The 17466-nt window shown below is 36.9% G+C and overlaps 1 pseudogene; it reads right to left on the bottom strand.

Annotated features, from left to right (window-relative positions):
- Positions 1 to 3687: 3687 nt before the first annotated feature.
- Positions 3688 to 5497, bottom strand: LOC106822694 (EH domain-containing protein 1 pseudogene; annotated as a pseudogene).
- Positions 5498 to 17466: the final 11969 nt, after the last annotated feature.

Genomic DNA, 17466 nt, shown 5'->3' on the forward strand with positions numbered 1-17466 from the left:
TACAGACGTGCCAAAATTTCTGAAGGTCAGAAATAGTATCCAGTATTCTATTATTAACATACTCTAATCAATGAACTAATTATTTTTAGGATAGGCATTGGAGATGATTCATTTTTTTTTAAATGTTGCCAAGTACATATTGATAAATACATCTGTGTATATTTGGCTTAATTTACAGAATACTGATGAATAAAACTTTTCATTGACTGGAGTCTCAAATTAAGGCAGAATTATGGAATTTAAATATGAACACATTCCCAATAATAATGCAATTTACCTTGTACTCTATAAATGGAGAAACCAAGGATCTGGAAGAATATGACTTGCCAAAGACAATAAAAATTAAAAAAAAAAGCAAACATTTTTATTGTACTTACTCAAGGACTAATATTCTCTAAATGCTTTAAACTTCTTTACATTTATTAACGCAATGAATCCTCACAAAGATCCTATCAAGTACGCATGCTATTATTGTCCTCCATCATCGAGGACAAAACTGAGAGAAGCAGAATCAGGTGGTAGTCATGGCAATACTAGTAATAGTCTCAGTGGTGGCAGCAGCTAACAACTCAACAGTACTTATCAAGTACCAGGCATTATTTTAATAAATTTACTCAGATATTCAACAACATGAGATAAAAATGATTATTATGATCAGTTTGTAGGGAAATAACTGAGGACCCATCCTAGACAGGCTTTTATACAATATCTACTAGGATATGGATCAAATGTATTACATCATCAGCATTACCATTCAGAGAAGACATCTATTTAGTCATTCATTTAATGACTATTTCCTAAACAACTATTGCACATGTAACCATTTTTGCTTGAGCTTTTGAACTACTTTCTCTTCACTCTTTATAAAGATGTCTATAAGAAGGTGTATTAAAATGTTATATCAGTTTACTTCCACACAGATTACACACAAGTTTAGAAGTCTACATTTAAAAGAAATTACCCATATTACTTTATTTTATGTATAGATATTTACATTAATTATGCATAGTGTTTGCATATATATGCATGTTACTATATAATATAAAAAATCACAACTCTTTATTAACATTAGTGCTTTGGATTCTTTCTCTCTTTGAAATATATAAAGCTACGAGAGACTTTTTACTCATTTCAGTTCTTTCTCTTTTATCAGTCTTATAGGAACTCCTTATGAAGATATATACAATACACTTTAATTAGATTTCAATCCACTAATTTATTCCAGAAAAAGGAAAAATTGGTTTGATTCTCTAGGCGTATATTAGAATATTTTTACGGCTAGTTAACATCAAACTAAGGAAAATTCACAAACTAAGGAAATTTCAAACTAAGGAAAACATGAATTTTGTTGACCTCAAAGGAAATTCTCTCATACAGGATTAGGTTTTCTTAAAAGCAAATGCTAAGTATGTATTGAAGAAATAAATTTACTTGAGGAAAAAATGTTAGTCACCAAAGTATTTATGACATGAAGATGTGATAAAATAATGACAGATTGATGTCAAAAAGAGGGTTTAGGCAAACACAGAAAGTATCTTCAACCATATGTTTGTGTAATGAAGCCAGAAAATCATTCAAATTGTTTTAGCTATAGGAAGGTATTGTATTTAAAATAAATATTCCTTATTTCAACGGAGTTTAATTCAACAAATTATTTTAGCTATTACTAAAATATCTGTGACAGTTACTTGATGTATAAAAATTATATCTATTTTAGATGCTTAAATCTAGAGAAAAATATAATTACATGAGAAATTATGATGATTTCAATGCAATTGTGTAAGTTTTAAGAAAGTGAAGGGAATAAAGTAGCTAAAGGAGAAGTCCAACTTGTATTGTTTTTAATAGCTAACAGAGGTAGATGTTTGCTATATACCGTATGTTTAAATGAACTACCTAGATTCCTTTTCTTGTCTAATCCTTGATGTGAATCCTCATGTGAACCAATGACTATTATTATTGCTATTTTGCATTGAGGAATATGAGGATTAAAAGGGTTGGGTGTCTTTTCCACGGTTCCACAACTTGTAAATAGTGGAGCAGGGATTATAAACCACAGCCATCTAACCACAGAACTTACCCAGATGACACGTGATCCAAATCTGAAGTATGAATTACAATTACTTAAGTGTGGAAAGTGATGGATTTGTCAGTTGTGTTGATGCTGATGGTGTGTGTATGTGTGTGGCTATAGTAAAAATAGCACATAATAGAATAAAATAGAAAATCATTTCAGAAAATGTGAACAGACATCAATTATTGTAGCATGTGCAGGAAAGCAAACATTTTTTATCTGAATATGAAGCTACTATAAGAAGGTCAAGTTGGAAAGTTAGGAAGAAAACAAGGTAGGCAACTGTGTGCTAATCAGATCAGAGAAGGCTCCCGTATAAATTCTAAGAAGCTTGCTATTTTCCTGAAGAATAGAGGAAGTAACTGAAGTGCCTGAAGAGAGGTGGTCGAGCAGTCATATTGTCTTATTTACAGCTCATTCTGATCACCATATGAAGAACAAATATTTTATTAGATTTATCGAATATAATTTACACACATTAAAATGCATCTGAGTGTATACACTTGAATAACTAACTCCATCACCCCAAAAGTTCCCTCATGCCCCTTTGGAATCAAACCTACTCATCATCAGCCCCAGATACTCAATGATTTACAGTAGCTGAAACTTGGAAGTGACCTAAATATCCATCAACAGGAGACTGGATTAACAAACTGTAGCATATTTATGCAACGGAATTTTTTCTAGCAATTAAAAAAAATCACCATGATGCATGCAGCAACATAGAAGAATCTCAAGAATATTGTGTTGCGTGAAAAAAGCCAGGCACAGAAAACACACTTCCAAGAAATTCCCCAACAGCAAAACTAATTATAGAAAATAGATCTGTAAGCACGTAAGACTGCTTAAGGTAAGGAGGCTGCTTAGATGGCTTGATAAGAAAAATCTTAATTCTGGAGATGATAGCTCTTGATAGTACATTTGGGATATTAAATTTGCTGGATTTGGACAGTACGACTGTAACTAAAAAGCATTGCTCTGGAAATCAAGATACCTGAAATTCAGACTTGAGTTTTGGGTCTACCGTGCATATTAGCTGTAAACTCTTTTTTTTTTTTCTGCTTTATCTCCCCAAACTCCCCCTGTACACAGTTGTATATCTTAGTTGCAGGTCCTCCTAGTTGTGGGATGTGGGACGCCGCCTCAACGTGGCCTGACGAGCAGTGCCATGTCCGCGCCCAGGATCCGAACCCTGGGCCACCGCAGTGGAGCATGCGAACTTAACCACTCGGCCATAGAGCCGGCCCCAGCTGCAAACTCTTTAGAAGGTTACTGTACCATACTGAGATTCAGAATCCTATAACCAAAGTTTGACATAACTTTTCTCATTGAGCTTTAGTAATTATGAAATGGCACGACATATATTAAAGTGCTTAGAAGAGTACCTGGCTCATAGTACACTAATTTCAGGAGAGGAATACGTAGATATTATTTCAGTACTCTTATCTTATTGGAAAAAAATGTTTTTTTTTACCTTTGCAAGAGCTGAGAAAACATCCGCTCACTCTTTATGGACCTTGAGAACTGGTGACTTGCCCCTCCTCGATCTCTGCCTGGCTGGGTGCTGAGATGACAGGATGAAAATGGGGAGGAGGCGGCTTGGGGAGGGCCAGTCACTTGTGCCTCTGCTTAGATGTGATCAGGTCTTGGGGCAGGTCACTGGGCAGCCTGTCGCCCTCCAGCTTGTCTTTGATGAAGTGGCTGTCCAGGGCACAATCCTCATCGTCCAGCAGCCTGTCCTGGTGCACATCAGCCAGCTTCCAGACGTTCCCCAGCACGGTATCGTGCAGCTTGGACTTCACCATCTCTTTCTTGGCACGGGCACTCACGACCTTGCAGTTGACAGGTGACAGCCATGTAAAAGAGCTCTTTTTAGGTGGGCTTGTCCTTGTCCACCACTCACTCAGTGTCATCAAATGTCCTTGCCGCCCCCCCGGCAGTAGTTGTGCCCAAAGAGCCTGTTAATGGTGCCGTCCAAGGCACGGCCCTTTGCAGCCTGGCAGGGCATCAGGGACTCTTCCTGGCACACCATCACCATCAACCAGGCAATGTCATTGGCTAGCATGTCATTAACCACATCCATCAGCTTGAGCTTCAAGGCCTGGCACTTTATGGAATCCTAGATATGTGGAAGTTCCTGCATCTTGCGGGAGGCTTGGAAAGTCGCCAGGGGACATCCGATGCTCCCATTCAGTCTTCTAGTGGGTCTCCCCAGGTTGTCCACCAATTCTTTCCTTTTGCTCTCTTTACCGAAGACATTAGACATCTTCTTGAAGGAGCTGATGATGTAGGCGTGGACCTTGCCAGCCGTGCCCACTTGTTCAAGTCAGTGAGCTTCCTGAGGCCAGGGTTTGGGGGAAGAGACTGGATGTCTTTGAAGAGGTCCTGCTTCTTGCCCTGGAAGATCTTGCAGTTGTTGGGGATGAGGAGCAGATGGAACCAGAAGGGGCAAATATACACCCTGTAGACCACGTGAGGACTCGTAGACCTGCATCAGCTGCTAAGTCTTGATCTGGTAGGCTTGTCCAGCACAATGCATATCTTGTCCTCCTGGTCCTTGAGGGCCTTGATGACTTCCAAGAACTCTTCGGAGATGTCTACCTTATGGGCGTAAAGAGCAGGATGATGCGGTTGACACGCTTAGCAAACCAGTCCAGGAACTCCACAAAGTTGTACCCTTGGCTGACACACTATTTCTCTCCAGACAGGACCTGAGGAGGGTCGATGATCCGTGTGCTGTCCAAGACCCAGCTGGGCAGCTGGGCACACATGAACCTACGGAGGAATCTGCTGACAAAGGTTCTGGGCTTGTGGAAGGGGCGCTGCAGGCCCACGACCAGCGCGTAACCGAGCACCAAGCCCTTGGTGAGGCGGTGCACGATGGTGACGAAGGAAACTGGTGTGCACGCCCGAAGTGCATCCCAGGAAAGTCCGGCTCCATCGGGTGCTGGATGAAGGTGGTCTTGCCCCTATTGTACTGGACCACCAGGAGCAGCATCAGCTTATGGTCGAAGTCAGCGTCCTCCAGCATGAGCGAGCAGAACTTGTGGACGCGGTAGCGCTCCTCCAGGAGGAGCAGCTTCTGAGCGCACAGCTGCCCGCAGCCCCTCGGCCGCCATCTGGAAGACCTCTGGCTCCTTTCGGGGCGCCATCTTTGCTGACCCAGCTGAACACACTGCCAGCTTGGCTGCTGTGGGGAAGACTGGCAGCTGAGAACCCGAAGAGTGCGCAGAGCCAACGCGGGCCCCACCTAGCGGCAGGGGGCAGGCAGGGCAGGAGGCCGGAGCTGGCTGAACTGCGCAGGCCCACTGGGTGGCCGAGGAGGCGCTCTCTGCTGAGAGGATAATTGCTGGGATTGGGGAATTTCTTAGAGGATTGGAGGTGAGGTTTCCCCTTAAATGGACAAGATAAATGCATCCGCATGATCTTGCAACGTCTGCCATTTTGATGCACACTGTGTAATGCCGCAGAGAGGGAGTCTCTGCTTTCTCCAACTTCGAGAAATGGTAGGAATCAGGTGTTTCTATTGAGATGATAAAAAAAATTAAAAGCTGCACTAAAGTAAAATTCTGGAATTATTAAAGATCATGGAAAACATTATCACTAAATTTTCAGCGACTCAGTTTATGGAGATGTTATTCAAAATGTAAGAACATAACTGGGTGAGATTAGCTTTAAGAACCAATTAGGAACTAGGTAAAGAAAACACACCTGTGTATATGATATAATTCATAATTGATTGTTTTTACTTCTTAATTTATCATACTTGACTCGTTGATGTTTAGTAAGCAAAGTTTGGTTACTTACTACTTCAAATGTTTCTTTAAAAAAGAAATTTGTCATGATTGGCCCAAACTCAGAGCAAAAATTGCCTTTACTGTCTTCATCAAATGATTTACCTGTGTTGGGATACACATTACTTGGGAACGTCAAGATGCTGAAGTTTAGTTCAATATCAACGATAGACAATTTCATAGCAAAGGATCAAATAGTTTGATTGTTCCCATAAAGTTCCAGCTAAATTATTCTGTCCTGAAAGAAGCTAAGCAAGTACAATCAGCTCCCTATAAATCTTGCTCTCCTTTATGAATTTTTTTTTTTTGTTTTCCCACCATGGATTGCAGTAAAGCTATGAAATCATAGGTGTTTAATTTTAATAGACGTTAAAGTTTTATAACACGTTGGGATTCTTCTTATGTATTTTTACGTTTCCCAGAAATGACTCAGTGATATTATTTTTAGTGTGCCCATAAATATCTAATGAATATTCAATGAACCATTAAGAGAAAAAGTGTTTATTTCCCACTGCCCCAACAGCTTTTTATCAAAAAATAATGAAATTTAAAATTGACCATTCAATGAGAGTTTGATACAAATTTGGAATGCATAACACAGTCAATTCACATGAAAAATAATAATAATAATAATAATGAATGTGAAATGACACTGATTGCTTTGAACCTATTCATAAATAAGACTATTGTTCTAAAAGTCCAGAAATGACATTTGTGCTTTTCAAAAGGTGGATAGAGTCTAAATGAACTCTCAGAACATGAAGAATTATCTTAGATCAATGTCGTACCATAGAAGTTCCTTTGATGATAGAAATGTTCTATAAGTCTGGGTTGCCTAACATGATAGTCTCTAGCCATAGGTGGCTATTAAGCACTTGAAATGTGATTAGCATGACTGACAAATTGGCTTTTAAATTTGAATTCATTAAAGCTAAAATTTAAATAGTTATATGTGGCTAGCGGCTATTGTATTGGACAGAGCAGTCTTAGATTGATAATGGGAGTTATTTCCACATTGGACAATTATCCACAGTAGAGGCTAGTAACTGAGATGAGGGCCAATGAAATAGGAGTTTTTATTTGACACGAGATCAATGATCTCTTCTCTCTCTGAACTTAAGCAACCCAGAGAAAGTTGGTCCATATTTTACAAAAATTTCCGACAAATCTTTATAAGCAAAACTTGTTCATATGATATCATGAGAAATTTTCCTTTCCAGGAAGAGTATTGAGAACTAAAATCACTTGCATTATCATAGTCTGGCAATCTTAACTATGAGCTGAACCCCCTCTCCTACTGTTTCATCTTGTCTTGACTTTCTCCCTAGATAGTCTTGCACAGAAATTTAAGGCTAGAAACTAATAATTAGATTTTGTATTTGATTCAGGGAAATCCTGTAAGCCATCATAGAATAAGATAATTTGCTCATTTAGGCAAAGAGCTATCCTAAAAGGAAAAATTTTTCTCACCTGCACAAGCAGTATGGTCATCAGATAAGTTTACTTATTAACACTATTTCGTGTCTGTGCCTACAATCCTAAACTTTATGTCAAAAATGTTTCCAGCCCCAGATAGCTTCTCACATTGAAAACTTGCTTTAAACTGGTTGGACTCAGACACTAAAACTCCTATAAATATCTTCCCCTGAACTCCCTCTTCTGGGCCTCACTAAGATTCTGTCAAGGTATGTTCTCCATACCTGACTGGTTGAAAAATTAGTTTGCTTGGTCCATAAGTTTTCTGGTGGGCCTTTTGAGTAGTCAACATTGCACAGAGATCTTGGGAGAAATTCCTAGTTAATAACAGTTAAAATGCAGACTTTGTTCTTTCTGGAAAGGAATGAAAACAAGGCCCAGATCCAAAGTTAGCCACCTTTAGTGTCGCTCTGCTCTGTAAAATGAGAACATTAGTAGTGCCAAAACCACATGGCTATTATAAGTTCTGAATTAATTGATTCATAAGATTCAGTTAATTTTCTCCCATATAAACCTTCAAGGGACATTGATCATTTTTAATATTCATCCTAAAAAAGGAATATCTCATGAAATTTTAATATTTTCCCAATAGAGTGAAAATATCATTAAATGTTCAGATGAAGCTGGGTTTATATATTTAAATTATAATATATAAATATAATTATATAAATAGTATATAAGTGTAATAATATAATAATTGTATTAATATAATATAAACTCAAAGTTAAATAGAGCCTTTCTATTCCTAAGAAACTGTTTCAGTAGTGTGCTTCCGTCCAGATAACCAGAAAATTATGCATTTGTAATTTGAATTTGTGTGTGTGTGTGTGTGTGTGTGTGTGTGTGTGTGTAAGGAAGATTGGCCCTGAGCTAACATCTGTTGCCAATTTTCCTCTTTTTGCTTGAGGAAGATTGTCACTGAGCTAACACCTGTGCCAATTCTTCCTCTATTTTATGTGGGGTGCTGCCACAGCATGGCTTGATGAGTGGTGCTAGGTCTGCACCCAGGATTCTAACTTGTGAACCACAGACCACCAAAGCAGAGCACATGAACTTAACCACTACACCACCAGGCCGGCCCCTATGCATTTGTAATTTTAGACACTGGCCCAGCACATAACAATGTCCCCGTGGAAACTCATGAGAGGCCGGGGGGTAGGAATAATGCAGGATTATGTATGGCACTTCAATGCCATAATGTCTGCACTCTTTTCTTTTTAGTAAAATTATGCACCAGTTATTACAGTGTTTTTCTATCAGAGAAAAAATCGTCACTGGACACCACCACATTCAACTTCATATGAAGGTTACTAGTGAAATATTGAAAAGAAAGGGGGAAAATTGTGGAATGAATATGTTAAAGAAAGGAACTGATTGTCTATATTGACAAGTGAGAGTACATTTCAATTAGCATTTGCCAATTATGGGAAATCCAAATTCAACTCAACAACACCTATATCAAAGCCTTTAGGCCTATAAATTAGCTTCCTGGGACACATAATTCCAGGAAAGTTTAAGAGAAGCATCTATAATTGATGTGTTAGCAGTCTCACAGCATGCCAAGGAGTGCATTTAGGTGTCACTGGGCTATTTCAGCACTACTGGAGATGAAAAAATTACCCAGCTGCAGCTCCTATGGAGTTTCACAAAAGAGTCTATTTTAAGTTTTTCTATACTTTGAGAAGATTTAGGAAGAAAGTGTAAGATTAAGGAGTTGTACAGATAATGGTAACAGATTTTATAATGCAAGAAACACTATCACTTATCCAACTATTTTTGTCTATCAGTACAAGCACTTTATCACCATAGAAACTCATAATGACATTATGAAATCATTTTATGCTTAGTGGGTGCCTACATAATAACAGGTGTTAACAGCAGAGTCTAATTCCACATGATATTGTTAGTGCAACAAAATATTTAATTTTTCAGGAATATGTAGTTTCTGGTTTGGATGTAAACATAAAACAGAATGCAACATAATGCAAATGAAATGTAACTTACTATGGGAAGGTAAATGAACCCAGAAAATAAATAAATCTAAAACTTGTGCATTTATACTTGCTCCTCCACCATTAACATATGTAAGCATTATTATTATTGTATTCCCAGAATATATTTATCATTGTCTGAAGAGTAAATCCTTCCCAGCTAATATGAACATGACAACAATATAATTCTAACACTACACTGTCAGAGTTAATTGTGCAAAGAAATTGCTTTTGTTAAGTAATCTTTGGAATTGACAAAGTATTTTTCACAGATGAGCAAAATTAAAAACTAATTTGATTTATTGTATTTCCAGAAAATATCAATTGCCAAAAAATATTGACAATGTTTGAAGAAAAAGTAATAGAATGCCAAAATAATACTTGTTTGTAAATTAAGACAGTTGAACCATAATTAGTGAAGTGTCTCAAATCCCTAAATATGGTGTCTTTCACCCCATAATTATACCATGAAATATTGTAGCAATTAGCAAATTTTTATAACTATTCACAAATTTATTTTCTCTCTCAATGTTTTCGTATTACTTTTAGGGAATAATCCCTAGTAATTGAGGTTTTACCAAATCTATGTTTTTATAGAATGGTAGAAATGTTTAAATAAGTAAAAAGAAAACCTATTTAATCAATACAGATATTTTAATAAATTAAATAGCAATAAAACATACTTGGGTGCCTTTGTAATATGTACGTTTTGCTAGGCCTCACTGTATTTCCCAGAAATCCCTTTCCTGATAATTTTCTATCAGGGCATATCATAAGGGAGATTCTTGTGTGTGATGTTTGAAAGATAGAAGTGAAACAACAGCCATTTTGTAGATCACATATGTTGCTACTTATCTACTGGCTTATATTAGCTTGACACAGCTGCCAGCCCTACACATACTCTGCTTTCCCTAGGATCTTCCTTCGGGTTCTCTGACTCTTGGCCCAAGGGTCAGTGTTCAGCTCTATGGTGAAGGGCCCTAGCTTATACAAGACACCCATAAAAATCAATGTAAGATGCAGCAAGAACTAACATCACTGTCAGCTTGTCCCTATGGGCTTCAGCTTGTGTTTGTGGGTTCAAACTCATTCTTGCTCTCATCCACCATGGCCAAGGCTAGGATGAGACAAATGAGGCACATAGAGCATAAGGCAGTGTTCACTGTCAGGGTCATGAAAGTGCAGGTGTAATATTCTTTCAGAATATAGTCGCTAATGAGATAAAATTATCAAGTAAATAAAGTAGCATGTAAAATTGTGACAAACTAGGTGAAATAATAGACCACCATATATTAAAATATTGTCTAATTATTCTAGATTTGAAATGTTGAGAATGCTCTTGACACTTTTTATTTATTTTTAAATTCAACATATTAATGATAGTAAGTGATCCATGTAGCATGCTAATAAAGAAATCAAACAACTGATATTTTTACTTAAATCATATCCATGGAAGACCTCTGTCCAATCTCATGAAGATTACTACATATTCTCAATAGTATTTTATTATTCATTCATTTATTTTTGTAAATTAGCTTTTGTTTGACACTCTTGTCAAAACCCAGCAACACAAAGCAATCAAGTGTGAGACATCACAATTTTGCTTTGAACCCTCAGATCCTGCAAGAGCCTAAATCCACATCATTTTGCTGTTTGACATGTAGCCCAGGAGTCTTACAAGGGCTGGTACAGGAAACAATGTGCTCCTATTTGTTTACTTCTTTCTACGATGAGTGTCAGTCTATTTTTGCTTCAGAATTTGAAGACTATTGGGCAAGTTAGGCTATAGACATAGATAAGTTAATGTTTTCTTTGGTGGACTGAGTACCGCATTTCTCTACATCGGTGGAACTCTTGGTCCCGTAGGAACCTCAAGTTTGATGTTGGCTTAAGTTTAAGGAGATGGGCAAATTCATGTATAGTTGAGCAATACAGAGTCCTTGGTTATTTCAAGAAACAGCCAGTCTTAAGAACATTTGATTTGACAGTTTTATTTATAAACGGAATGCCTCTCTTTCCCTCTCTTTTTTGTTATTGTTAAATGAATTTGTTTTCGCCTCCACAATGCAGTCATTAAAAATGCATTTTTGAAGAATATTTAATGCAATATAATGTTCTAGAAAAAAGAAAAAACAGTTCCCAAAACTTTACTTGCAATTTTGTACATTATAACTTTGTAATTCTGTGTGTATATTTGTAAGCATCCATATGTTATTTTTTCACTAGCATTTTAATTTAAATTTTACTTCCTTGATTTTACATTTGCGTCTCTTTTCTCCTCCTCTGAAATCTTGGTTTCTAACAATACTTTCTGTCTCTCTACAAATGGCCAATAAGCACATGAAATGATGTTCAGCATTACTAATAATTAGGAGAATACAAATCAAACCACAATGAGATACCACTTCACTCCCATCAGGATGGGCACTCCCAAAAGAACAGAAAATACAAGTGTGTTGGGAAGGATGCTCATGTCATAGATTTTAAAAAGCATCGTTCTGACAGAAATTTTCGTTTTATCTTATCTTACTTATTACCATAAATGAAAGCATCAAACAATACTCTTAGTACATCTGCATCCTGGCAGCTAGTTGTTAAACATTTACCAGCATACTTCTGCTGAAAAGTTGCCTCATTCAGGAAGTTTTTCATGACAATCCAATTGTATTGGACTGAATTTTTGTGTCCTCCTTAAAATCCATGTGTTGAAGCCCAACCCTCAGATTGCATTTGTAAACAGGGACTATGATGAGGTGATAAAGGTTAAATGAGGTCATAAGCTTGGGGCTCTAATCCTATAATAGCGCTTGTACAAGGAGAGGAAGCGAAACCAGAGCTTACTCTCTTCACCATGTGAGGACACAGTGATCTGTGTGAGGACACAGCCATCTGCATGTCCAGAAGAGGGCCCTCACTATGAACAGAATCTTTCATTACCTTGATCTTGGGCTTCCCAGTCTCCAGATCTGTGAGAAATAAAAATCTGTTGTTTAAATCACCCAATCTATGGTATTTTGTTATAGCAGCCTGAGTAGAGTGAGACAGTCCCCTTACCTCCCTTTTCTCAGAACATTTACTTTAGAAAACTTATAGTGGCAAATTCTTTCCCAACCCCTTTAAAATGTATACAACTCTCCTTAGAAGTTGCTTGCCAGTTTTAAGACCCAAGGAGTGTCTTTCTCAAGGACCTGGGAAACATCTCTTTGAAATGTAAACGTTGAAGGAGATATCTTCCCTAACTTCCAGTCTCCTTGGGAAGGTGGGAGCCTAACTACAGTGTGCTCCTTGCTCCCAGTTGTAAAACTACCTCCTGTCATGAAGATATGAGAATGTTTACTTTTCTGTTGAGTGAGGTCAATTAGCTAAAACAGGTAGTCTACAATTCCCCCTACCCTAGTTCTTAAAATTCTCCAATCTTTTGTTTTAGTGGAGTTGAATTCAATCTCTCACCTATTTTAATAATCTTGAATAAAGTCTTCCTTGCCTGTTGACTTTGTCAAGTGCTATTCTTACTTTAACTATGTTGTTGGAAGAGGTCGTCAAGTGAATGTGACCACCAGTTGACCCACAAACTGGACCCAGGCAATCGGAGGCTTCTCACCTCCTCCCATGATCTTGCAATGTATGTTCTGCCAGCTATTCCCACAGTGGGAGCTGTTTTCAATGACACAGCCTTGAGAGAGCAATGTGTTGTTGAGACCATCTGGACAACATAGGTGACTAAACCCAAGACCTCTATATAAACATTTAAGATTCTGGAGGGCCAGTTCAAAGATCTCTTCTTGTAGCCACCCAAGATGAGGCTTATAAGTAAGTTCCCTTTCTTATTAAACCTGCCACCTACCAATTTGGAGTGGCCCGCCTCTTTTTCCAGTCTCTCCGTGCCCTCCACATATGGGGCCCATTTCAGATTTCACCCAGGAAACTCCCAAGGTTTCAAACCAACAAATGTCTAAAAGTATTTTTCAAGTAATTTCTGAAGTCTCCAGTCATTCCCTGACTTCATGTTTATAAGACTCAATTTAGGTCCAATCAATTTTTAAGGTAAGATTTCTGAAATCTCTTTGAAAATGTTTTGTCCCCTCACCTGTGCTATTTAAAGTCTATTCTCAGACCTAGAAGATCCATGTAAGTTAAACCCTTCTTGGGACATATTTTGCCCAATTATTCTCTCTATACAAGTTTTTGTTAATAAATAACCAGTGGGCTACTCAACGCTATAAATTCAGAAGACCAGGATTACAAGCTCCCAGAAGAATTCAGAATTCCTGTAATTTTTTCCCCCTTTATTCTCATGAGTTTGGAAATTTTTTTTAACAATATGCTTCAGATCTTCCCATGACAATGTGTTAAAATCAATATACCACATATGATTGACCTTAAAGGGGCATGTTGGGAGATGGAAGGGGATTATTATTTTGAATCAGAATTCAATCTTGGAGGTAGGAGGAAATGTGGGGGAAAAGCTGGCAGGTTCTAGGAGTACAGCTGTCTGAAGTTTTTTGTTTATTTTCATATGTTTGACTAGTCTACACCAGAAAAAATTATTTAAGAAGGTGATTTTGCAGTCCAAATTAGGTTTTGATTTTTCCACATACCAATCAAAAAACCCTGAACACTGAATGTTACATTTTTTGTTCTAAGTCATATCAAACATTCCTCAAAATGACCCCTCACAATGCTAAGTTGTCGTTGGTAAAAGTGTGCAATTTCTGAAAGATGGAAACACCACTTAGGACTATGATGAGAGTACATGTTCAAAGTATGCGTTTTCCTGCGTGGGGGTGAGGACTTCAACTGAGACAACCTGTTAGAACTGACCCAGTTGGAAAAACTGTGTTGCTTTTACATCTCAGATGCGTATATCCTAACCAAATGTCAGCTGTCACCATCTATAAGCCTTACGTGCTGCACCTCCTAGTAGACAGAACAACCAAATCAATTCTCAGGGAAACAAAGAGAAGAAATAAATGAATCTGCTTAAGGTCTTGAGTAGTCACCCAAGATAAATTTGTCCAAAGAACAGTAGTATATGGAGGCACTCTACTTAGCAGTGTTTGGGGCTGGTTCATGGTGTCAGGCTTATTGAGCATATTTTCTGCCCGCTTACCAAGTTCGCTTTTTAGCAACAGCATCAAATTCACAAATATGAAATGGAAACAATAATAGAAAATAAAGACATAGATCAGATTCCACCAAGGAGCATAGGATAATGCAGTCTGATCAGGTTCCCAAGTTATATACTTAATATTAAGAATAAAATAAACAGCAACACAAGGTTCAAGAAAACTTTTTGTGCTTGTATTCAGCATAATATTTCACGGTTAAAAGCCAGGTGGTTTCTAACAGCTGGAGGTAAAGGGGTCTCACACGTGTAGCACTATTATTGAACCCACCGGCTGCGGACAATCAAGGACACACCTCTCTTGCAACCCAAACCAAGTTTATTATCGTGATGGAGCAAGAGAGAACGCAGAGCAAATGATCCTTGGGAGTAAATCCTATTTCTTTTGAATCTATGGGGTAATGTTTCTTGTGGTTTTACTTCATCCAGAGCTTCATTATTGGGGCTTACAAGGTACCATTTTGAAGGAGGCCTGTCAGTTTCTGACTCTAGCAGGCTGTGGATTTGTTACACACAAATGTCCTTGAAAAAAATGAAATATAAGAAAAATCGGTGGTTATAATTTCATAACATTTAAAGGACAACAAATCTAATGATAACTTTGTTACATTTGCTTTTTACTGGTAATCTTACACCCACCAATGGGTTATTTAATGCCTGGTTGATTTTTAAAGGACTAATACATATCTTCCAAAATATGTTTGCCTAAAGCCTGGTCTAGGGCTAAAGTTTGAGCATCTTTAGCTTGTCTTTTATCTTATTGGCAATTGAGAATCCCTGAAAATTCTCAGTTGCTCTTGGAGCAGTATTTTGGTTGCTGATGATAAAACGAAATGTATAGACGTGAGAGGAAGGTAGATTCAAATCTAATCTTTCAATATCTGGACAGCCACATATTGTGACTAGTATAAGACCTAGGTGTAACCAATAGATATGATTTATAGATTAGGAATTTTCCTCACCCCATTTCTGGTTTACCTCACTTACTGATTATTTCAATAAGGGAGAGGACAAATCTTATTTACTACAATGTGATTCTCCGTCTTCTACAAATTGTGAATAGGATATCTTATCAATAAATCTTCAGTTAACGCAAAATAGATTCCCAACACTGCCTTCTATGATTTTTTACTGTATTATTGTCCAACTATGAATAAGGATCAAAGAAAAAAGTAGATAGTCAAACTATAAAATTGTTCACATGAAAATCTCATTTTCACATTAATTTTGAGAAAATCATAAAATTATCTAAAAGAAAATTAAGAATATGAAAAATGTCTCTGAAAATATTTTTTTGATAAGACATCAAAACACATTGAAATTAGTCATTGTATCTTCAAAGCATTTGATATCTCAAAAGGAAAATGGTAATTTCTAAAGTAATGTCTGCATTGATTGATTACATAATTGGAGAGACCTCAAAATGTTGGAGATGTTCAGAGAGAAAATTCATGCAGCAGTTGTTCCATCAAATATTCTGGAATTTGTTTTTTATTCATTTTAGAAGCTAAGCACAATCATATTAATAATTATATGTAGAGAGGCATTGCAGGAATGTATCATTTTATTGTCCTTTTAATGATATTTTTATACTTTATAATTTTAGCAAATTTTGCATATTCACTATTACTAACTGTAAAATACTTTAGTACCTTGGCATCCTCTTATTTGCCCTTTCTGCGTTTCTTTGTTAATTCTGCATTTGCAGCTAGTAGTAAATGATTCAGGAATAATACAATTCATTATTTATTTATCAACAATTAGATAATATTGTTAATTTTACTATTGTCAATGCTATGTCAAACACCATTCACTGGACAATAATTATGTTAGGCTTTACTTCAAGTGTGACACTATTAAATAAGTAGACTGATTGGTTGAATAACTTGAGATGATATCTTGGAGAATGATAGTGATAGATTAAATAAAAGTGATTAAAAGGTTCTCCATTAACTTATTATATTTAAGCTTAGCAACTTTAAATAAAGTAGGTCTTTTAATAATATCTAATATTTAAGAGTTCTAAGGCATGTTAGGTTGAAAAGCACTAGTGACCATTCCTTCTTTCTATGCCCAGGGAATGGCGATATCTGCTGAGGTATATGTTGTGTGTGCATAGATGGTTAGGCAAGGTGCCTGTGTAGCTTGTTTCCCTAAAGCTTGAAACAGGTGTCAGTTTCCTCGACTATCTATATCTCTATCTACATCTATATATGTATGTATCTATCTGTCTTTCAATCTTCTCTCTCTGGAGAAGAAAGTTTCACATTAAGCTTTTAAAAAAAATCTCATCATTGGTCTTGGGATTTATTCATTAATTACTGATATTAATCAACTTTTTTTCTCTTTCTTAACCATTTTCCTAGTTAATTGTCAATTTCACCTTCTCCATGCCTCTCCATTTTGTTCTCTTAACATTAATTACCAAGTTTACTATCTTCATTAAACCTCATCATCTTGAGTTTAGGCTCTTTTTGTAATCTGTAGCTTGTCAACTTTCAGTATTTTTACCTTTAAACTATCTTTCACATTACCAGCAAAGATGCATTTTTGCATCATGTGTCAATGATAAAACTTAAAACTCTTAGCGTGCTTGCATGGATATATAACGTCTGGTCCCATTCAATCTAACTGTTAAATGTGATTTTATATATTTCCTTTATTTCACATCTTATGCTCTATTCACATTATTTATCTTCTTTGCTAATGTAATGTTTCTCTAAATCCAGTGAATGATTTCAGCAGAGCCAAACTACTTCTATCCTTAATGTCCTATGTAGTTTCACACTTGTGTCTTGGTTTTTGCTATTTCATCTGGCTGGCATAGCCTCATCCCTTGGTGTTCTCTCTTGAACAAAATCCTATAAATTCAAGCTGTGAAGACATTTGTACATCTTGACAGAATTCGGTATTCTCTCTTCTGCACACCCACTGCACAGTGTTCTATTCCCAATTATGGCATTGCCTATTGCACTTTTACTTGATCATTTCTTATTGCCTTCGTTC

Source organism: Equus asinus, chromosome 10 (genome assembly GCF_041296235.1).
Source record: "Equus asinus isolate D_3611 breed Donkey chromosome 10, EquAss-T2T_v2, whole genome shotgun sequence".
In the NCBI taxonomy this organism is placed as follows: domain Eukaryota; kingdom Metazoa; phylum Chordata; class Mammalia; order Perissodactyla; family Equidae; genus Equus; species Equus asinus.